The 23,481-nt window shown below is 37.7% G+C and overlaps 1 protein-coding gene across 2 annotated transcripts in view; it reads left to right on the top strand.

Annotated features, from left to right (window-relative positions):
* The window catches only part of HIVEP2 (HIVEP zinc finger 2), a 188,900-nt gene that overhangs the window by 141,499 nt on the left and 23,920 nt on the right, over positions 1–23,481 (top strand). For both annotated transcript variants that reach the window (XM_040965419.1, XM_040965417.1), the window contains 2 exons: positions 18,230–18,323; positions 23,140–23,184. The gene's annotated coding sequence lies outside the window, so the exon portion shown is untranslated. The remainder of the gene's footprint in view (positions 1–18,229; positions 18,324–23,139; positions 23,185–23,481) is intronic.

Here is a 23,481-nt window from a genome sequence, read left to right as displayed (position 1 = left end):
TAGTGGTTGTATCAGCCTACACTCCCAACAGTGAAGTGAAGTACCTTTCTCCCCACATTCAAACCAGCAGGTCAATCTCATTGGAGATAGGTGGAACCTCCATGTGGTTTTTTATTTGTATTTCCCTCATAGCTAGGAATCCTGAGCATTTTTTTCCTATTAGCCATTTGAATTTATTCCTTTGAAGAATGTCTGTTCGTTTCTTTGCCAATTTCTTCACAAGGTTATTTCTTTTGCTGTTGTTGAGCTCTTAACCTTTTTGTAAATTCTGGATATTAGTTCTCTATCAATTGTGTAGTATGCAAAAATTTCCTCCCATTATGTTGGTTGCTTCTTCACTTTGTTGATCATTTCCTTTGCTGTACAGAATCTTTTAGTTTGATGTAGTCCTATTTGTTTATTTTGATGTCATCTGCTTGTGCTTTTAGTGACCTTTCCAAGAAGTCTTTCCCAATTCCTATATCTTGGAGAATGCTCCCATGTTTCCCTCTAATAATTTGATGGTTTCTGGGTGCAGATTTAGGTCCTTGACCCATTTAGGGCTGATTTTTGGATATGGTGAAAGGTCAGGATCTTACTTCTTTTGCAGACTGCTATTCAACTGTCTCAAAGCATTTGTTGAACAGATTGATTAGGATTCCTATGTAAATTAAGAAATTTCAGTGTCTCAATGTTCAACTGAATTGATTGATTATGATGTGTGATGATGCAGATCGCTTTTTGTCAACCTTATTGGGAGTTCTGTACTCCTCCTGTATTTGTCTCCCAATTCTATCTACAAATTAGGGAAGTTCTCGATTATTATTCCCTTGACTATGTCTTTGAATCCAGTTTCTCTTTCTGCGTCTTCTGGAACTCTGATCACTCTTATATTCGGTATTCTAATAGTGTCCCTTAATTCCTGATTGCCTTTGTTAGTTTGATTCAGTTCTTCTTCCAACTTTTTCACTGCTACTTGTTTTTGCAAGAAATGTGTTCCACTTCTGAGATTCTTTCTTCTGCCTCACTTGTTCTATTATTGATGCTTTCCACAGAAATTTTAATTTGCTATTGTATTCTTCATTTCTAATAATTTGGCTTAATTTCATTTCAATGTTGCTATTTCCCATGTAACATATTTCTTAAATTCCTTGAACTCCTATCTGTGCTTCTCCTTGTTTCAAATCAACTTTATAACAATTTTTTAAAATCTTAATTCCTAGATTCTTGATGCCTTCCTCAGTTAACTGTGAGGTTGACACAGACCTTGGCTTCTTTGCAGGGAGGCATCAGTAACTTATTCATTGTGCCTGCATCTCTTCTTTTGCTCTTGGTCATTGCGACTCTGATAGCGAATTATTCCCCTTTTCAAAAGCTGATTTTTAAACTGTGTGGTTCACAGTTCTACAGGTCGACTTTACTGATCCCATTCAGTATCTGGTTCTTCATTTGCAGTCACTCACGCCACTCCCTCCAGCATGTTTCCATCTTGGGCTTTTGTGCTAGGACTCTGGCCCTAGGCTTCCTTCATGGTTTCTTCCTGCAGTGATACTGTACTGTGGGTGCACTGTTGACTGTTCAGCCTTTCTTCAGCTCCCAGTTTGAGCAATACCTGAGATTAGGGAGATACCAGGCGATACAGTCCTGATTCACAGGGCTGTCGATTGTCCTGGTGGCATGGATTTTTTGGTTGTTTTGTTTTGTTTTCTCTTTGTAGCAGAATTTGCTGGCCGTTATTTCTAGAGCCCACCCGGACCTATTTTGTTTTCCCAATGGTACTGTGCAATTCATTGTTCCAGAAGTCAGTTCTTTCCTGGTTTAGCACATAGGTAGCTCTCTGTTGTTCCCCACCTACAAGTGTTGCCTGAGTACACAAAATGGTAGCCAATGTGGCACTGGTGGGGATCTGGGTGGTCAAATCCACCCTGTTCCTTCACCCAATTGCTTGGGTTCTGCGACCTCTGTTTCTGTTCAAGGTTTGATTAAGCAAATCAGTAGCATGGGCAGTTGTGTGGTTAGGTTTGCGTTCTGAGATCTCGGTGAACTCCCCTTCCCATCTGGCTGTTGGTTGAACTCCGATCGCTGCTTGCCACTGTGGTGTAATGCTCTATTATCTGCTGCTGCAGCATGTCCATGCATCTCCAGGTGCCCCTTTGTTCTCCGGCTGTCCTCTCCTATTTCCTGGGCTCTTGTCCTATCTGCTTCACCTTGGATAATCCTTCGCTGTCTGTCTAAACCTGTCTTCACCCTGCTGTGCCATCTTTGCCTCTTCTTAATAGTTATTTTCAAATTGAGTATATAAAGTTACTTATCACTGGCAGTGGACTTATTTTCCTTTTTATTATTTTAATATATATTATTTAAGCTTTTTACTTGAAAGCAAGATTTCTACAGTTACAGAGGGAAAGAGAGAAAGATCTTCTATCTGCTTATTCACTCCCTGGATGGCTGCAATAACCAGAGCTGATCTGATCTTGAAACTTCAGAGTTTTGTATGATGCTTTTTAAAAGCTGGCATTCTTGTGCTTAGGGAACACTTGAAAAGTTTATATTCTTTTCCATCCATATGTCTAGGCTTTAAGCTCAATTGATTTTAAAACAGCTTAGAAAAAAGGCATCAAAATCAAAAGTTTTGTGATATAAAGTCTAGTTTTGCTACAAGCAGAAGGTTGGATTAATGTCCTTATATTTGCCATGGCTTGGATGTGGTGTTCCTCAAGGGTTTGTGTGCAGAACTGAAGTCCCCAGCGTGGCAATCTTAGCACCTGCTGAGATGTATTGGGGACACTGCTCTTGAAGAGATTAAGCTAGTTCCCTTAGGACCCTTGCTTGTCATTGCAGGGTGCTCCATAGCTGTAGCCATGCTGCTTGGATTTGTAGTCTTCAGAATTGCGAACTAAATAAGCCTCTTTGTTTAGAAATTATCCAAGCATGGTTATTTCATTCAAGGAAGAGAAAAAGACTCAGGTCACATATAAAAATGCAGAGTTCTAAATTGTACAGCAAGCTGACTCTGTCCCATTCGCGCTTTGTGTATTGTTAACACATCCTCTGGTAAGTCTCCTGTCTGTGATATTCCCTCATTAGGAATGGTTGTTTTTTGGAAGCTTGAGCTTTGCTCATGGTGCTTCTTTCTTTTGGCAGTGGCCTTCTCCAATTTCCTCAAGTTTGGTGCCTGCTGTAATCTTGTGTTCCTGTCTTTCATCTCAGCACCTCTCACCCCACAGTGCTGTCTCTATGTGTTCACTTGTAACCACTTGACCTCATGCTTGGTGAGGCTACACAGCAATTCCTCTGCCTCTCCATGTTGTCTATGTCAGGACAGCTTGGGAAGGAGCATGATGCACAGCCCTCCCCATGTTGTACAGGGAGGCAACTCCTGTGAGATTCATTGTGCTTAGGATGTAGTGGTTTCTTTGTAATATTGTTATGTAACTAATCTTTTTCAAGCAATGCCATTATTTACCCATTAGCATCAAGAAGCAACCAAAGCTAAAAGGATGATGTTTCTCAAGCTATTGTCTAGCATATAACACAAATTGCTTGGGCCACTCGGAGTCACCCGGGAGAAATGATCAATCCAAAAGCAGACGGATGTTGCTTTCCAGTCTTAGAAAATAGAACCAGTTCTTAGACTCAGTTCTATAGACATAGATAGTCATTTTGATGGCTTCCTCTTCCTGAGTCCTCCAAGCCCTCCCTCTTTGTTTTGCTTTCCACCCCTCAAATATTACAAAGGATGCCATCTGTAAAATATCTCTTGCTTTTTTAAATTTTAATCTCTCAACAAATCTGGGTTTTCTCAACAGAAACGTACTTATGTTTTCAAGTAGGATATGAATCAGTTTCTAAATTTTCATATATAAATTTGCTGATTATGTTAAAGTTGTGCATCTTTTGTTTCTGAACATCTTGCACATCTGTGAAAATGAAGGCTAATTATTTTGAAAACTGAGGTGCTTAGCTTGGAAAGGAGTCTGATGTTTCTTAGAGAAGCTTGAATCCAGTGAAGATGCTGCCTGACAGGTGGATTCCCAACTTACTAAACATGAATTCTATACTCCCCATAGTAGATGGAGGTGCTTAGTGTTGATAATGAGTAATACCAGATCGTGGATGTTAACTAAATCTTGGAAAGTATCTAAAAATTGCAGTAAAATAGATGCACGTCAGTGGCAGAGGTGGCAATGCTCTCGTCCTAGGCTTCATTCTTCAGAAATGGGTGAGCAGCTAATGCAGTCTTTTCTCACCTATCAAATGCCCACATTGTCAGTGCTGTTTTTTTTTTCTTACTGCCTCCCAGCTGTGCTGAAATTCAGATACTAATTTTACTCTGAAGTAAAAGGACTATACTTGTTATTTGGTCTAATTTCTGGGAATGTTCTTGAACAAACATAAGCTTTTCAGTGTTCCAGGGGAAAGTAGCCTTCAACGGTTTGCCATGGAGTTGAAGGTAGTTCATATTTAATTGGCATAAAGTGCAACATGAATTGTCATACTACTGAATGAATAAAATTCAGAGCTGGTGACGGTGTTGGGGCCTGTCCCAAAGTGGTCCTGATGCTAATACAGAGCCCTTGCTGACCTAAGGAGGGGCTCTTCTGCTGACTCGGCTGGATCTTGGTCCAGTGCATTCCCCACTCTGATGTTGCCTATTTGCTAATTCACCATCTTAAAGTATAACTTTCAGGTTTCATTGTAGGACATAGTTGATAGCACGTTGCTATTTGAGACCTCAATCATGTTTTTGTGGAAGAATGCTTTCAACAAATGTTAATGTTTCAAGTAATTGTGGATTTTTGAAGCTTCCCCCTCATGGCCTGAAATTCACTAGTTTTGTCAGAAGAAACTGTGAATATTTAGCTCTTCCACAAAAAGATGGTGCCTGATGCTGTCCCTGCACACTGGAATGGGTCTACTTGAAACAGGAAATTCACAGTCTCATCTGACAGGGAGGCACTCTGCTGTGCTGCTTCTTGCCTACTCCTAGGACAAGGCTGACATTTTTCCTGGTGACACACCAACAAATGAGCTATATTGTGTGGTAGTCATTCTATCATAAAAACAAACAAATAAAATCTTTTCAGAAATTCTGACTATGTTGATCTCCTATTCCTTAATGTTTACTTTATGAAATAAAATAGTTGTCCACATTTTCCCCTTGAGTTATATTTGCTTGTGACAAAATATGTAGATATAAACACATTTCATGTGCAGTTACATATGTGAAAATCATATAACCTTTTTCAATCTATTAGATTACTGGTTATTCTTAGAGTTCAAACAATAAGTACCTACTTACATAAATGTAATGTTTGTGTATATGTGCAGCTAGTGAAAATTGGACTCTTTTTATAAATGACAATGTCAATAGTTGAATTTGATTTTACAAGTTCCAGCACTAAATGATTTACATGTGCCATCTCATCTTATTTCTCAAACAGCTGCCTTTTGATATAAGAATTTTTATTATTCCCATTTTTATAAAGAGAGGAAAGATGTTAGGAAAACCAATAGTTCCAACAAATTCTCATAGCTGGTGAATTCTGTTTTTAACTGTAATGCAAAAGACCTGGACCAAGGCAAACCGATTCCTGAGAACTCAATCCAGGTCAAAACATGGGTCATAGGGATTACTTGAGCCTGCTTGGCTGCATTCCAGGAGCCACATTAGCAGGAAGCTGGAGTGGTGAGCAGGAGCTGGAAATCAGCTCCATGTATTTGGATGTGGGGCAACAGTATCTTAACCTTAAGGCTATCTGATGTGGCCAAATCTTTTTTGACTGCCATCTGAATAACACAGATGATCGCAAGGAGGAGAAAGTGATCCACTCCCCCCCCCAAAAAAAAAAACTATTGCAAAAACTAGAAACATGTTTTGCTTATGATCCTCAACAGTTTGGGGCAATCTGCATTCCATCTGGCCTTCTCTGGTTTCTTCTGTTGGGATCCTTTAGCTCTATCTCTGTATCAAAGGGTTCTTCTTTGTATCAAATACCCTGATGCACCCACCGCTGGCTGACTCTTTTCATGATCTTAGCAATGGCACGAGATTCCTGTGTTGCCTTCCTACTTGACATAGCCAAAGAGAGGAAGAATGTCTTTTTTTGTTTGTTTGTTTCATGGTACAGTTCCATAGGCTCAGGGAGAGAGAAGTTCTTACTGCTTTTCAGGACGCAAATATTCCTTCATGTTTGAGAATCATCAGGTGCTGTTTCCCAGGAGGCAAAAACAGAATTATTTATGATATTCTAGTTTTACATAAAATTACGCTCGTAGGGTCAAGGGTACATTTCCAAACATATGTTCACATGCTAGTTGGACACACTAAACACGTAGAGACACAATGAGAAACCTGAGCAAGATAGCCCTGTTGTTTACAGTTTTTGGTGATAGCGTTCACCATCTAAACAATTTATACGCAGATAAACTTAAAACTCTATTATCACTTTGAAGAAAGTATTTCAAGTTTATTACTTTTGATGAGTTATAGCGATTGTCTTTGTTTCATGTAGGAAAGTGTTATGAAATAATTAACAACTAAAGATTTTGATGTGAATTCATCTGTAGTGATGAAGTTACTAAGTCTTTAAAAAAATGGAAAAAAAAATCTCACGTAGAACCTGTAAGTGTTTGGGTTGATACTAAAGTGATTTCTGTTTTATCACTTGAATGAGTGCAAGTTTAATGATAGATGCGTATGGATGTTTTTGCATGATTTTGATCAACTAAAGTAGTCACACTGATCTATTGCGTGAAGGCTTTCTGAATGATGACAATGTAGAGGGAACTCAGAGTCTTCGGCGAAGTCAGAAGTGTTTTTTAGGATGTAAACTTTTTGATTTCTTTGTTTTAGTTTCATTAGTCATGGACAAAGCTGGTTCATTCATTAGTGTCAATGACAAAAATTTTTACTCTTGAGCAATTTTAATGGACAAACCACATCCACATCAACTCGACATTTTGCATATTAAGAAACTCAGGCTCTGAGCACAAAAAAATCTCACACAGTTATTCCAATAGCAGAAACAGAAGGTACCTTAAGAGTCGTGCCCAAGCGTGGTCCACAAAATAACCTTGCCTGGGAATTAGGAGGCTGAGAAGCTACCTCTGTGTGATCTTTAAGAAATTGCCTAACTTTCCGATTCTTGGTTTCTTCCTGCTCTTCTTAGATTATATATTATGAGACTGAAATGATAAGCTTTGAAAAATGAAATAATATACACTCATAAGCATTAATAAAAGTTTTCTGTACATTTTTATTGCTAGCTATCTAATGAAAGAGATATAATCTACTCGATCACATTATTTACACCCATGTTAAATCAGAGAACAGATGTTGCAGAAAGATTAGTGCTGGCACCTTTTTAAAATCTCTCAATGGAACCAGAACAAACCTGAATGAAATAAACAAGATGACTGAGTACTTAATTTAGTAATATCTATGTTTTTTTTATCTAGTTTTGCTCAATTTTCCCTGCTATTTTTTGCTTTGAAGAGAGTCTGTGCTAAAGAATGACTAATATAATTGAATCTAGTAAGTTCTCTTTCTTTTCGTGACATAAGAAAAGTTATGAAAGTGGGATTCCAAGTAGCACCAGCTAACATAGAATGACTGAATAGTGTGTGAACTGAAGCCATTTGTGGTCCTGCAGAGTTTGGCAAACTGCTTTGGAAGCTCAAGCTAGTGCTCCAAAAATTTATTGTGATTTGTTTCCAGAATAAATAATTTCTGATTACACTGTTTAAATTATGTCCTTCAAGTATTTCTATACATGTGAAGAACATAGAAATTAATCCAGTTTTTCTGTTGGATATTGGTTTAAAGCTGACTAAAATTCAAACTATAAATTTCAGATGCACATTGTATTTATCTGAAGAGAAAAAAATCACATATAACTGATTAGCCATAGTGACATTGAAAATCATTTTCATACTGTTAAGCTGACTGCTTAGGATTTCAGCAACCCTGAAGCAGTTTGATGCATACACCTTCAGAGTGGGGCAGTTTTGAGACTTCTAGTGCTTTTTGATCAAAAGTACCTTTGTAAATTGGATATAATAAACCAGGAGTGTTCAATAAATGCAAAACCTTCATCTATCCCCTTTCTTTGCTATACTGCTATGAATTTGTGTGTGGGATCTGCCAGCTTAAGTTGTCTGTGTCCAAGAATGTGTCAGAGGCATTTACCATGCCTGCTGCTGAGCTTTGACAGCAGTTGGAAATTTGACCATGTCTCAAAGATAATATAATTTGATCATATTATTTCCATATTATTTATATAAAGTTCCTTGGAGAAGAAAAATAATTAGTGTTTCTACTGATATGTGTTACATGCACCTTTTCTGTTGTATTTGCCAAACCTTTTCTTGGAATCAATATAGTTGAAGGCTGAAGGGAAAGACATATTTAAAGAGTTTCCAGTACTTTTTATGTACCTGGAACTGATTAGTTGTATTGCCCAAATATTACTGAAATTACAGATAGGTTGAGTTTTGGAAACAATTTCTAACTAAATTTGATTTTTTTTGTAATTGCCCCCAGTATTAAGTTGTGTTGTGTGTATGTGTGTGTTTAGTGTGATTATGAAACAATGAAAAATAAAGGTAGGAATAGCACCTAAAGATAGAAATAATGTTAATGATAACACACATTCTTAAAAAAAAATCTACATAGTTCCTAGAAGAAGGCCATATGTTTAAATGTTAGCTTTCTAGCAGCCGGTTTAAAGAGGGACACCAAATAGTCTTAAAATGTGGTATCCAGAGGCTTGTTTCAAATAAAAAATAAAATTATTCCTGAGATGGAGACCAGATAAATTCTCTCCTTTGCCTTAACAGAAATAGAATACTAAAAATTGTAAATGACATAACTTGTTTTTAATTGATAGATCAACTGGACTTAGAATCATACCATGCCACCATAACCACCATACACCCTGGAAGGAAGCAGATGATAGTTCAAGTGATTCCCTTATTGTGTGTGAAAAAAGTCAGAAATGTTGAGTTAGTTGTCCAAGATTACACAGCCACCATGTATTAGGACTGGCACAAAATATGGATTTCCTGGCTCCAAATTTGATGCTCTTTTTATTGCGTTTCTCCTTTACTCAGACACTTCTGGATATTTTGCAAAAACTGTTGTCAATTTTGAAGAAATTTCATGTTCAAGAATTGTTTCCTCATTTCTGTGCCCAGGGGTAGAGGGAAAGGTTTCATGATGACTTTAAATTAAACTTCAGGGTTCAGTTAGGACCAGGGTAAACTTGAATGAGCCATTATCATCCAGGGCAATTGTGCCACCCTCCTGTTGGACAGTGACAGAGGGAGAGAAAGCAGTCTTCCATCAGGTGATTCACTCCCCAATTGGTGCAAGTCAGAGCTAAGGCGGACTGAAGCCAGGAGGAGCCAGGTCTCCAACATCGGTGACAGGGGCCACGGTTTTGGGCTGCCACCTGCTGATTTTCCAGCTGCATTAACAGGAAACTGTGTCAGCTGTGGAGTAGGCCCGACTCACATTAGCGTTCTCGTGTAGAATGTCAGCGTCACAAAGAGTGGCTTACTTGCTGTATCCCAGTGCTAGCCCTCAGACTGGCTTTATACTGTGGTGCCATTTGGAATTGGTGACAAGGCCTAGACTAAATCTCCACAGCTGGTAGAAACCCATCATAACAGCAATAATGCTTGAGCAGTTTTTATGTTCCAGGCCCTCTGCTTTGTGTTCATTTATTGAATTCATTGAAGTGCTTTGTGTTCATTGGATTCAGTGTATCTCCTTGAATTCTCACAACCAAAGAATGAAAGGATAGTTGCCATTATTGTTTCCATTTATCCTAAAGGTCTTGTGGGTCTCCTGGTCATGTAGCAAGTAAGTGCTTGATATATGGTCTGAGCGTAGGCAGTAAGTAGTCTGATGCTGTGCTGCCCTTCCCTTGTAGAGTGTGTAGAACAATGAGATTAAGGTACACCAAGAATCCCCAAAGTAGGAATACTCCTAGGCAACCTTAAGGGGTGACATTTTATTATCTTGAGAGTTAGTCATGCTTTGCTTTTCATGACTGTCACTTGGGACAGAGACAGAAGTTTGTGTCTGTGTTGCCTTGAGTGTTTCATGTTCTAACCCAGGAGCCACCACTCTTTCCCTCTGGTTTTCTGAGATCTTCCCAGCCATATCATAGACATAGGTATGTATAGAGTCAGCACCAAGCCCCATGGTCTTCAGCATTGGAGATGACTACTCCAATCGAAAAGGAAACAGGAGAGAAAACTGGGAAATTGGAGAGACCAAGTGAGTTTTTTTTGTTTGTTTGTTTGTTTGCTTACATCCTAGATAAACAAAATTTAAACCTAACTCTTGATCACTTTTTATCAGAAGTAAGTAGATTGAATGATTTAACTTTTCTGATATAAATTTCCAATATAATTTTTCTTTGTCTTCTATCACATTTGTAAAAAAAAGGTACTTTGAGGATCTCAAATTTCTCCAACTCCAGGTGACACCATCCAGCTGAGCGTCAGTTTTCTCACTTGTTAGATGTGGTGATGGACTTGCCATGAAATTGGCATGATCTGTTAGAGTCTTTTAGTGCTCATAAAGTGCTTGTTTGCTCTATAAGAAGAGCCAACATCCCCAATATATTCCTACAGATACATTCCTGATCTCTAATTAGATCATTGGTTAATTTACTTAGTCATCCTTTCTTTCAACGGATAAATTTATGGATTTGTTGCCCTGCCAGTCTGCTCTGTGTCCTGTGGAACATTCAGATTCGTTTTCAGAATATTTCATATGTGGCTGAATGTCCACATTCAAGGGAAAGAATATATATTCCAGATATTGACTAACAGTTTGAATTTCTAAAGCTAAATAACTTTTCTAAAATTAATACATATCAGTTTTCACATTTAGAGAATGCAGAATATTTTTAAATAAAAAGCAAACCAATATTAAAAATATGCCTTAAATCTCTTCATAGAGAGTGACTTAGAGTTTATTATTTTCAGAGATTTATTCAATGATAAAATATAAACTTTTGGGTATGTTAAGTCATTTGAGTGTATTTGTCAACTCAGATAAATTTCACCTAAGAAACTTCAGAATATTCATGGAAAATGCATATATGCCAGTGTAAAATATTCTTATTAAATACCCTAAGCAGAAATATTGTTCGGCTTTAAAAGATATATTTGTTTATTTGTTTGTTTGTTTGCAATACAGAGAAAAAGAGAGAGAGCGATAGCTTCCATTCCCTGGCTCATTCCCTCATACCCACAGCAGCCAGGTTTCAGACAAAGAAAAACATGAAGCCAGAAACTCCATCTAGGGAGTACAAAGTTGGGGACATCTGGTGCTTGCCCAGGTGCACTAGCAGGAAGCTGGATGGGGCACAGAGCAGCAGGAACTGAAATCAGCTTTCTGGTGTGGAATGCCAGCATCACAAAAAGCAACTTAACCAGCTCTATCACAGTGGTAACCCCCAAAATATTGATTATAATGGTAATCAGTGCATTAATGTCTAAGGAAAAAGTGTTGTTTAAATGTATCAGCACCCTTCAACCAAATCTTCTTGCCTCATTACTCCCATGAGATGGTCTAGCTTTTGATATTTTTTTTTTCAGAAAAAAAAAATATTTTTTTTTCAGTTTTTTTCCTCTCTGTTTAAAACAAATTAATAGAGGGGATTTGAAAGAAAAAGAGGGAAGGAAAACTAGAAATCGGAAGGCATGTTATAACCAAGAAGACAAAATGATTCAATTATGCAAAGCATCTAGTTCTACTAGTTCTTTTGCAAAGTAGTGCCACTGAGTGTTCCATTCTGCAGGGATCTGTGTGTGAAGGCGGGATCACTGTCTCTCCACAGGCTTCCTCTGTGAAATTTAGTGTTGTGAGCCGGGGACTTAGCTTAGGAACTGTCCCAGCAAGAACTATCGTGGCTTTGGCAAGGATGATCTCATGACTACCTAAAATGTTGAGTTTATCATGCTTTTCTTGATGAGGCCCTAGACACATCGTCCAGATAATAGGCGAGGCTGAAAATTGGATATGGGCTAGTTATTTCAGTTTGGGCTACAAAATAATGCACTTATGAAAATTATTCTGATCACTGATTTTGCTGTCATTTGCTCATTGGGAAAGTTAATATTTTCATTGGATGTGTTGTTTTCTTTAAAAACTGATGAATAGTTCAATGAAGTATCGGATTTTAGTCTTTGTTATTTATGTTTCATTAAGTGTAAAATGTGGCTCAGTTAAAGCTCAGGATAAGTTTTTCTTAATTTTTCACTATTTTATCTGTTGTCTGGGTTTATTCCAAAAGGCCAAATTAAAAAAAATGAATAGGAATAAACAATAAAAAGAAATAATAAGGATGGAAGAAAAAAAACTGACCATAATGATGAAGACCCTCAGTGACAGACAAGAACTGCCCTAATGGGCTGTGCACCTTCAGCAATGCCTTTGACTTCTCTATTGTTACCATTTGTGTCTGTTTCCCACCCTCCCCAGGTCCCGGATGTAGGGTATGCTCCAAATGTAGGGTATGCTCCGAGGTTCTTGCTCAAGTGTTTTTGATATTTCAACAGTTATGAATCACTGCCAATCTTGCCACTTCAAGTACTATGAGGTCTTTGAAAAATCCATTGGTTGACATAGTCCATCATAGAGTCTCTGTTTGTCCCATATTTTGCTGCCAGCATATAGCTAAGATGATTGATTGACCTGTTCTGTCTTCTCTCTTTTCTTGGTTAGGGTTCTGAGTCCAGCATTTCAATTGGGGAGATCTCCAAAGAAACTTTGTCTGAGGTGTTCCCAGACCAGATTCTTGAATGTACTAGCAATTGGGTGGGCCTTCTCCCTTAATACCCCTCTTTAAACATGAAGGAAACAATACGGAAATAATAGTCGTACCCACTTTCTTATAGCCCTTGAACCTTTTTACCCCAATTAACTATGTAAAGATTGTCAAAATATAACTTAAAAAATTTAAAAATAAACAAAAGTCTTTATAAATAAACAAAAGGATTTTTGAAAAAAAAATTGTGTCTGTTAGTTGGCTGATGGATTCAATGATTTCTAAGTTCTTGTACAGAACTAAATCCTCTGTTTAGGTGTTAGAACAAGCCTAACAATTAAATGGTGATGGAAGCTTATAGATATTTATTGTTTCTAAAACAAATGAACAAGATATATGACTGGTTTGATGTCAAATATTTGTTCAGGAGGCCTATATTCAGTTAGACAACATGCCATGTGTTTAAGGACACATGAAGAGAGAAGTTAATGTCGCTAATACCAAACAGCACAACCAAGAGGCACAGGGATGGCTAGAAGGCACTGTACAATTCTGAACCACCAAGAAAAGATTAACTTATGTTCAGTAGTATGTAATTGGCTCCAGCAAAAGGCTGAGGCATTTTTGTAAACATGATCACGAGCACATGTCGAAATAAAAACAATTGTTCTCTGTGATCTTTACCTGAGCATAGTTGTTTTTAATTACAACACGTTATTCCTTGATTATCTCAAGATCAATCAGTCTATCACACATACGCTCACTCCTAAACTTGTACACACAGTGTATAGAACTTTAGGGATGCGTGAATGAGAAAGGTGCTTTTATTTCGATTGATAAGTGTATTTGTTGGGCATCTGGATTGTTTCCATGTCTTTGTTACTGTAGATTGTGCTGCTGTTAGTTTAGGAGTGTAGTTAACTTTCTCATGTGCCAATTTGCTGGGTGATACAGCAGATCAGTTGTCTTAGCCACTCTTAAGTTTTTTTTACCTACTATAAAATTAAAATGCAATGTCTTTTCTCTAGTGAAGAGCAGTCTGCATTCTCTTAAACATATTAGGCTTACACATTCCTTTTACTGAGAAATGAGGTGTCCTATCTTGTTTTTAGGTTCCTCTGCTCATTTTTTCAGTATAAGCAAATAATCTTTTTAATTGTGACAACTCTCTTCCAAAGTGTGTCTGGTTGATCTTGTCATCTGTCCGTTTAAATTGTGATGTGAGGTTAAGCTGCTACCTGCATGCCAGCATCCCATATGCATACTGGTTCAGGTCTTGGCTGCTCTACTTCCACTCCAGCTTCCTGCCAATGTATCTGGTAAAGCAACAGAGAATGACCCAAGTGCTTGAATTCCTACACGCTAATGGGAGACATGGATGAGGCTATTGTTTCCTGGCTTCAATCTGGCCCAGCTCTCTCTGTTGGCATTTGGGGAGTGAGCCAGCAGTTGGAAGATTTTTCTTACTCTGCCTCTCAGTAGACATATTTTTACATAAATAAATGGAATTATCTAGTATTTGTTTAACCTCAGCAAAAACAAGACCGATGGAAGATACTTATTTTTGCCTGTGAAGTTTGCAGTGAAAGCTAAAGCTCTTAGGATAATTATTCAAGAATACTTAAACCATTAAGCCATCACTTGTTTAAAAATAATTTGGAAGATTAGAAAATGGAAATAGGAATCTTACCAACAATGGGTATTTTAAAACTGTTTTCTTATCTGTCCATCTTCTGTCATTAACTACCCTTGCCTTGCTTAGCTCAGTGACAGTAAGCTGTGAACCAGCAAGAATAAATATCTAAAGCCAAAGATTTTTTTTTCCTTAAAGATAAAATGACTAAGAACTCAACAGGATAGGAACAAGAACACTCAGCTTTTCAAATATTTGCTATCCATAGGAGATAAAGAATCAGAACATATTTTAAAATCCTCAACCTTCAAATGTTGGCATCCCATATGGGGGCCCGTTCATGCCCCAGCTCTTCCACTTTTGATCCAGCTCCTTGCTTGTAATCTGAAGAAAGCAGTGGAGGATGGCCAAAAGTCTTGGGAACTTGTGGCCATGTGGGAGGCTAGGCAGAAATTCCTTGCTCCTGGCTTTGGATTGGCTCAGCTCTGGTTGTTACAGCCCTTTGGGGAGTGAACTAGTGGATAGATCTTTCTGTCTCTCTTTCTCTCTGTATATCTGCTTTTCAAATAAAGATGAATAAATCTTAAAAACATCTCTCTGATAAGCCTACAGGACAATAAAAAATCAGCCTACACTTAGAAATGTGAAGAATAATTTTCACCTCACATTTTGGAGTGAATTTTAAAGGGTATGAGAATATTTAGCAAGATTTGTTAGCACTTTTCGAACACTTGTTACATTTGTTAAATACTAAATTTTCATTGTCCGATAACTTCTTCTGATTCTAATAACCCAAAATTAAGACAATCTCTCCTTATTTTTAAAAATGTTTTCTTGAAAAAAAAAATCTGAAGTTAATCAAGACACACACACACACACGAAAGGTTCACTTTTCAAATGCCTGTGATAACTGGATTTGCCTGACGAAAGCAAGAAGGCCAAAGAACCCCAAATTCAATCAGTCTCCAGCACAGATGGTAAGAACCCAAGAAACTGAGCCATCCCAATGGCCCCAGAGACTACTTTAGTCTCAGTCATTCTGATATGAGACATGGCCATGCTGACTGGAATCTTAATTGCCAAACCCAATGCCTACCCCTCTCTCCTCTTTTATTCTGTATTTGAATTTTATCTCATGCAAAATGTTGAAGCCTAGAGAACATAATTTGTCATACCACATCCTCAAAAACATTTGAGGAAGGATTTTTTTTTTTCTATACTGTTGGAGAAACTAACTTCATTCTCTTAAAATTAGTACTGTGATGGTGTTTCTGTGACTTTCATTTTAGTATTAATAATTCCCCTCTGTGATGTCAGTGTGTTTTTCTTTTAGTAACAATAATTACCTTCCTCATCAGTGCCATTATCGATTCCATTTTGCAATTCATTGATCTGCAGAATTGATAAAATCAGTTTTGATCTGTCGTCTTTGGGATCTTTGCTTTAAAATTTTATTAGTTGCCTGGAAACTCTGTAAGGTAAAAAAATAAATATGACATTATAACCATTGCTTTGTTTTTCAACAAAACTCAAATATTAAAAGAGGTTATGAGCTTCAAATTATGCAATAGAAATCAAATTTGAGCGAGGGGTGGCTTCTACACCTAAAGTTTCAGATATATGTTTGTGTCATGGAAGGACTTCTCATTCCCAAGGGCTGTTGTCCTGGAAAGTAAGGCTGGACAAACCTTATGAAAATGGAGCATTTCCTCTGTGCTGTCTCCTGGGGAGACCTCCCGTGCTCTGTTGTCTGTGAAGGAGGCTGGAAGGAATGGTGATTGCTGTAGGGCACAGGTCAGAAGACCAATCTTTTGAGATTTAAGCAATTCTTTACCCTACTTTGCTCTAAGTTTAGTGGCTGTGGACTGACCATGCACAGTCATGCGTGGTTAGTAAATACTGCAACATCTTGTTTCTATTGAAAAGCTCTGTCTTTAGAATGCTGGCACACTAATGGTATGAACCAGTTTTACTGAGGATACAAAGTAGCTTAGTGATTTTATTTGCTTGTTTGTTTGTTTGTTTTTGCTGAGGGGTGTCTTGTTTTGCTTTAGCTGTGATCATATTGCCAAGGTACTTATCTTGGTATTTTAAATACTTTAGTTTGACTTTTTAAAACAGCAGTGGTATTTGCTATGTGGTGTGTTAAAGAGATCTAGTTAATTATCTTATAGAACATGTTTTTTGCAGTGATCTCACTGCCAGTCCTTCAACATTAATCAATTTTGCTCTTTGACGTTGCTGAGACTCTCCATTTTAATCACAGTGCAACTTGACAGGTGTCATTTTGAGTGCCAGCAAATGGTTGATCTGAGGCAAGAACAAAGTTTTAGAAAGAAACTAATTCTAGCATTTGCTTAATGATTTGCCCTTTGCAGCAATGGGCTCTTATCTGACCACCCACATTCATCTGCTTGCTGACGTGGTTCTTGCTTCAATTCCAGAAGCTATTTTCTGCATCTTTTTTTTTTTCTTTTTGTCTTTTGAGGAACCAAGTGGGCCTTCTTGCTGGTAACGATTCATGTCTCAAAGTGCACAGGGTGTCCCGGAGTCCTACTGTAGTGAGGTGCAGAAACGAGGTGATGGGCTGTGTGTGTCGGGGGTGGAGAGATTAAACCAAACAACTTCCTTTATACATGCATAGGGCTTCATGTGCTCATGCGAGCTGATACTGGGACAGAATGTATTTTAATTCTCCTCTCTTAAAGTTTCAATCCTTCGTGGAGGCTTTTGGTGTAGTGTATCAATACAAAAGCAATGCTTAAAAAAATAGATTAGCCATACCGGCCTTTGAGTAGTCCAGTAGAGTTTTTTTTTTTTTTTTTCTTTTCTGTGAGGCTTTTATACTGCAGAATAAACCTTCTGGAGATGGCTGATGATTAATCAGTTTGAATTAAATGGTTCGGTCTTCCTTGTGTTTCTTAGGATCAGACTTGGATAAACATTCATTGTAAATATGAGAAAGTCCCTTTCTTCAATACTTCAGTAGAGTTTGTGAAATCTCAGGGGCTGTACTTCGATTTGTTTTGGATTCCACTTTCAGAAATTAATTTTAGCCCAGAACATAACATTGCTGGAATAAACTATAGGAAAGAATTTGCTGTGAGGATTATCTGAGGCCTCGTCCTGTAGTTGAATTGCTGATGCACCAAAAGAAGTTTCCTGAAAGTCTTAGCTGTAAGCATGGATTCAATCATGTATTCGTCCCAATACAGTAAGCTTTAACTCATTTTATTTTATTTTATTTTATTTTAAAGATTTATTTGTCTTTTATTGCAAAGTCAGATATACAAAGATAAGAGACAGAGAGAAAGATCTTCCGTCAGATGATTCATTCCCCAAGTGACCGCAATGGCCAGAGCTGAGGCAGTCTGAAGCCAGGAGTCAGGAGCCTTTTCCAGGTTTCCCATGCAGGTGCAGGGTCCCAAGGCTTTGGGCCATCCTCGACTACTTTCCCGGGCCATCAGCAGGGAGCTGGATAGGAGGGGGGGATGCTGGGGTTAGAACCAGCACCCATATGGGATCCTGGCATGCATAATGTGAGAACTTTAGCTGCTAGACTACCACACTGGACCCTCATTTGATTTTTTTGAAATTACCTCTTCATTCATGGTTATAGGCAAATCTCTTTTAATACAAGCATTTATCCAAAAAGATACAAATTATGCTAAAAGGATATTTTTGTTGACATAAAAAGGAACTTTCTTGTGAGATTGAATTTCCAAGTTTTCTTTCCAAAATAAGGTATTTTGTGTGGGTGAAAAAGCAGCGTGCCTCCGGAATTCATTGCCGTGCAATCATCTTTGAAATCTTGTTCATCTTTCAGGTTCCCAGAAATTGTGCATGCGTTCCCGCAGGAGAGCTGGCACCTTGCAACGCAGAGGCGGCCGTGATGCCCTATTCTGATATGAGGATAACAGGTTATTAGCTGCCGTTTACTGTTTTATTCTGCTGTTTCTACATTTACCTTGAGAAGTGGTTTGGGCCTACAACAACTCATACGTGAACCAGACCTGCTATGAAACCAAAGAAACAGTGTATATTCTATCCAAGGAGAAAAATGTTGTGAGAATTTTGTTTAGTTTTGCTTTTCACAGCAGAGTCAGTTTTAAAGGTAACTGCCTTAATTGAGATAGCCTCATCTGAGACAAATTTCTTCCTTTCCAAAATCATTTTCATGTGAAATTCTACTTACTTACATTCTTAGTCATCTTTATGGTAATTACTTTTACTGTATGGTGGGGAAAACATTCCACTAGAAAAGTGAAATCACAATTGCAAAAAGTAGCAAAAGTATTTGTGGAAAAACATTAAAAGCACTATGCTAGAGTCAAAATAAATCATCTTGACTAAATATGTAAATTCTACAAATATCTTTGGTGATGTCTTCATTGCAACCCGTGTGGAAAAATATAGTTCAGTTTTCCATTAGGTCTTAAAGATCAAATTAGATTTAAAATATGTCAAATTATAGGGTTATCATCACAATATTTTTACTTTGCCCTGACGAATTCTCTGAACTGCTTGGCAATGCTGTATGCGATACACATATTCCTCCTCCCGTTGGCAACTGGCTCAGCTTAGTGGGAATCAAGGTTGTCAGGGCGGGATTTTTGCTAAGAGAGGTATTTAGAATGATTTTGGCTTTAAGAAAAATGCCTTTTTACAATCCTTCTGAGGAACTAAGTCTGATTTCAGCCAGACTGTGGCACTGGTCGTGCCTTTGTGGAAGGTCCTTTCTCCGCTTTGCAGGTGCACTGCAGGCAGGGGACAGGGAGCAAGCATCTCAGTGGGCAGTGGGCCGCCAGTGCTGGAGTGGCCGTGCTCCGAAATGGCCATGCACTGCCTCCACACTTCAGAATCTGTGACATTTTAGAACCAAATGCATGGCAGTCACTTTGGAAATGTCATTTAATAATTACTAACATAAGACATACAAGTATACAGGGGTTTTCAGAAAGTTCGAGGAAAATGCAAATTTTGGAAAAACAGTACCTAGGATTTTAGACTTCTTTTTGCACCCAGAAACATATCATGATTCCATTTTTCATAAAAGTTTGAAAAATCCCTTTTATTTTCTTTCTAATACCACCGCATTCTCAAAAAAGACCAAATAATCATTTTACAAAACTGTTTCTGTTGCTACATTATTGGAAAGAGACAAGAGTGAATTTTTTTTTGTTGTTGTTGTTGTTGTTGTTTTTCTTTGGCTTGTCATTCTGTCCTGTTATTTAGGATGTTATTCTTTAATGCTCGCTTGACTTCTGCCACCATCCAGTGATGATTAATTTCCTGAGATAGAGTTTTTTCTAGGCTAGTGTTTTTCTAAGAAGAACCTTCCGGATTGACAGCCCGGATACTGTAGGCCTTTATTCATCAGCAGAGCAAGCCTGCCTTCCTGCCAATGCCACCAGCTGTTATCCTGGAGGGACCTCTGAGGAGGTCCGCACAGGCAGCTGTGGCTGGACTTTTCCTTTTTCTCTGAGGAAACTGGTTAACTGGGTGCCAAGTTCAGTTGGGTGGGACCATGAAGAAAGGCCAAGGGCGATGACATGCTCAGGTCAGGAACATGGCAGCTCTCCCGTGTGGTCCCACTTTGATTTCTTATGCTTCAGTTCCTTCAGTTCTGTCACTCCTGAAAAAGCTATGCAGAGGAGAATAGCGTTGTCAGTGCTACTCCCTTCCGAAAATGACCGTCCACCAAAAAAAAAAAATGCCTCTCTACACTGACTGTGTTTTGCCCTCAAGTTTTGTGTACCATCATCGCCCACTGGACGCTTCCACGTCAGATCTTGTAGAGTTTTGTCATCTGGTAAAATGTCCCCCTGCTCTCACAGGGCTCCGGAACGTTAGGGAACATTTTAGATGAGAGTGTGAAACTGTGTTTGGAATACCGCTCCTTTGTTGGCAGTGGGTGCCAAAAATGACTGTGTGGGTTTGGTTACCATAAAAAGAAATCGCAGTGAATAAAATGATAACTAGCTGTTTCTGTATAAGAATCGCTCTCATGTCGCATTTTTAAATGTATCAATTGACAAGGATAATCAGAATTTACTTTCAACATACTATTAGAGAATCTTAAAAATGAATTGAATCTATATGATTGTAGAGAAATATTGTAGCCATAATTAACTGCAATACTATAGACCTTACAGCTCTGAGTACATTGAGAAATGCCAACTAAAATTGTAGGTTTATACAATAGTACACTTGATGATTTGTAATAATATTGTGAAGTCCAAAGAAAGTATTTTCTTAGGTGAAAATGATCCAGTTAATACAAATTTCTTTTAATAATATATATGTTTTCTCATGTACAAACATTTTCATACATTTTAGCAATAAATACTCAGGATTCTATGCACTGTTTGGAATGGTGAAGGCACTTAGCTAAAAGTGTTACGCCTAAAAAAACAATCAAAGTGTTGCTATCAGACCTTAGACTAACTTTGAAAGCCCAGTAATTTTTAAAATGAATTTATTGTCCTTGGTGTGAGTGGAAGAGAGCAAAAAACTTTTAGACCTTTCCCAATCGTGCTTACCTTGAAAGAGAAAGACATCCCAAATGCATGATTCAATAGTAAGAATCCGTATTCTAAAATGTCAGTAAATTCCCCAAGTGCCCCATCACTCATTTCTCTTTCTCAATTTTTCTCAGAAACTTCTAGAAGGGAAACGATTTTATGGGTAGTGCTTAGTGGAAGGATCTACATGAAGATGGAAGAGAATATTACATCCTTAGATAATATAGTTTTCTGATCTAATGTAAAAAGGTTCCTATGAAGCAGGAATGATTTCAATCTCCTAGCAGTATTTGTTTAAGCCTATACTGCAGTGAAAAGTCGGAAACAGCTGTTCAGAGAAACGTTGACCAGAATGGTTGCCTGCCATTGAAGCCTTTGGTTCAGACCCCACGAATGAAGTTAATGCAAGAGAATAGAAACGTGGTGCAGGATGTCATGGATTAAATAGAGGCGCATCATACATAGTCTTACCTTAGAAATGTAAAAGGAGAAGATTTTTCCGATTGAATCCATTTGCATGATTGAGCTCATGTATTCATCACTGGAATTAAAAATTTAATTTTGAAAATCTTCTGGGCAATAGTTACTGTTAGAACACTATATGATGATCCTATGGAAACTTTAGCAAAATTGTTTTTAAATAAAACGGCAAATAAGTAGATAGGGTTTTATTTTCTAATTCACTTTCTTCTCCTACAAATAATGTTCTAGAGAAGTTTTGCTCTGATAATTATATATATGCTTTTGAATTTATGCAAATCATCATTATCTACTGGTCTACTCTCTCTGTTAGTAGACTGTTGCCTTAGGATTTTATTTAGATGTGCTTGTGGATGCTGTGTGCTTACTAAATAAGAATTAGATGTATCTACTTTAGGGTGTGGTAGTCTCAATTTTTTGTAAGTCATAAAAATTCTGTTTTTTATAAATTACGTATTTGAAAGGCAGAGTTAGGAGGATGTTTACCTCTCTACAAATTGACAGAGGTCGTATCTACATGAACCTTAAATTTTTAGCTAATTAAACACCAAATTCAGCCAAGTGAGATTCAACATTCTGTTTTTGTCTTCTTACATGCTGGCTGGATTTGACAGGAGCAAGTCTGTCTTGGAATACAGGGAGGTCATCACTTCTTTTCTGAGGGCGCTTAGGAAGATCTCTGTGGTGGCATGAAGGCACTTGAATCCAATTGTAGAACCTGCAGCACAGTAAGGTTTAACAGGATGAGTTTGGTGGCCTGTTATTTGTGACAATTTACAGATCTGTTTTTCTAATCTAAAGTGCTGTGCTTCATGACTGTCAGAGTGGGAGCTTTTGATTTTAGTTATCTTACCACAAATATCTTTAGGCTACTGATTTTTCATCCCAAAGTTGTGTTGCTCTGTGGACATTTCCATGTTTTCTTCCTTTCTCATCGCCATCGCGGAAGAGTTGTATATGAGGGAGCCAATTTGCCATGAATGTAAGAACAGTACTGGAATTTAAGCTTAGGAATCTGCAGTACATTGGAATGATAGCATCTTTTTTTTTTTATTATTCCTCAGCATGTTATTCAACTGTTCATGTTGAGAGAAATAAGCAAAATTTACCCAATAAGATGAAAAATAAAGGTCCTCTGTGACTCCTTGGTTCTACTCCTGTGATTTAGCTAGTGGAAAAAGTTTGGCATATCAAGAGGAAATTTCTCTGTAGCACGTGTTTTTCTCCTACACCAATGGATTCACAATATACAGAGGATGCAGTAGACTTTTCTTCCTTGAATGTAACTGTCACCTGATTTTTTTCCACATGGGTACTTAGACGTGTACTGCATTTTTCTATAGTCACCAGTTTCAGAGTTGCACCATAATGCATTTACATAGTCCTTGTACACATATTTGTGTGCACTTAGACAGCTATATCGGTAATGATTAAGTTTACCCCAATGGAATATTTGAGCCAAATATATGAACTATTTTACAATTGATAATTACTGCCACCTTTTCTATTAGGGACATATATCAGCTGCCATTTCTAGATGCACCAGATAAGGGTTACTGGCTTTAGGTAGCACGCTCTGCCTCCATTCCTCCTTGTCCTTGTTGTCTTAGGGCGTGCAGCCCTGGGCGCCCTGTCTGTTTTGCACTGGAAGTAGGAATCTGTAAATTGATGTTTTATACACTAATATTGTGGTTCAATGGAGCATTTTTTTTTCTATTTGTGTTGTACCCAGGAAGCGTCAGGACAATCATGCCCTTGAGAATGCTAAACTCTTCAGGTAATTATTTTATTCTTAAACTGTTCCTTTAAAACATTCTCCAGATTTCCTTTGCTTTCCATATTCTGAAGGCGTGTAGTGATTTTGTTTAGATGTACTTTTCTGCTTTTGCAAAGTTCTGTGATAATCCTCAATTCTTACTACCTTGGTCTAGTGATAATAATTGCTGGTTTTAAGTTATAAAAACATATCCATAATATGATATTTATATACCACATATAAAATGGTCCATATTTTAATGTTTTGTGTATTAAATATTGACATATATGCAATGGTAAATTTATATCATTAATAGGC

This window comes from Ochotona curzoniae, unplaced genomic scaffold, assembly GCF_017591425.1.
Source record: "Ochotona curzoniae isolate NIBS_2020 unplaced genomic scaffold, NIBS_Ocur_1.0 scaffold_3890, whole genome shotgun sequence".
Classification (NCBI taxonomy): domain Eukaryota; kingdom Metazoa; phylum Chordata; class Mammalia; order Lagomorpha; family Ochotonidae; genus Ochotona; species Ochotona curzoniae.
Note: the sequence above shows the minus strand (reverse complement) of the source record. Positions and strands in the feature narration are given on the sequence as shown.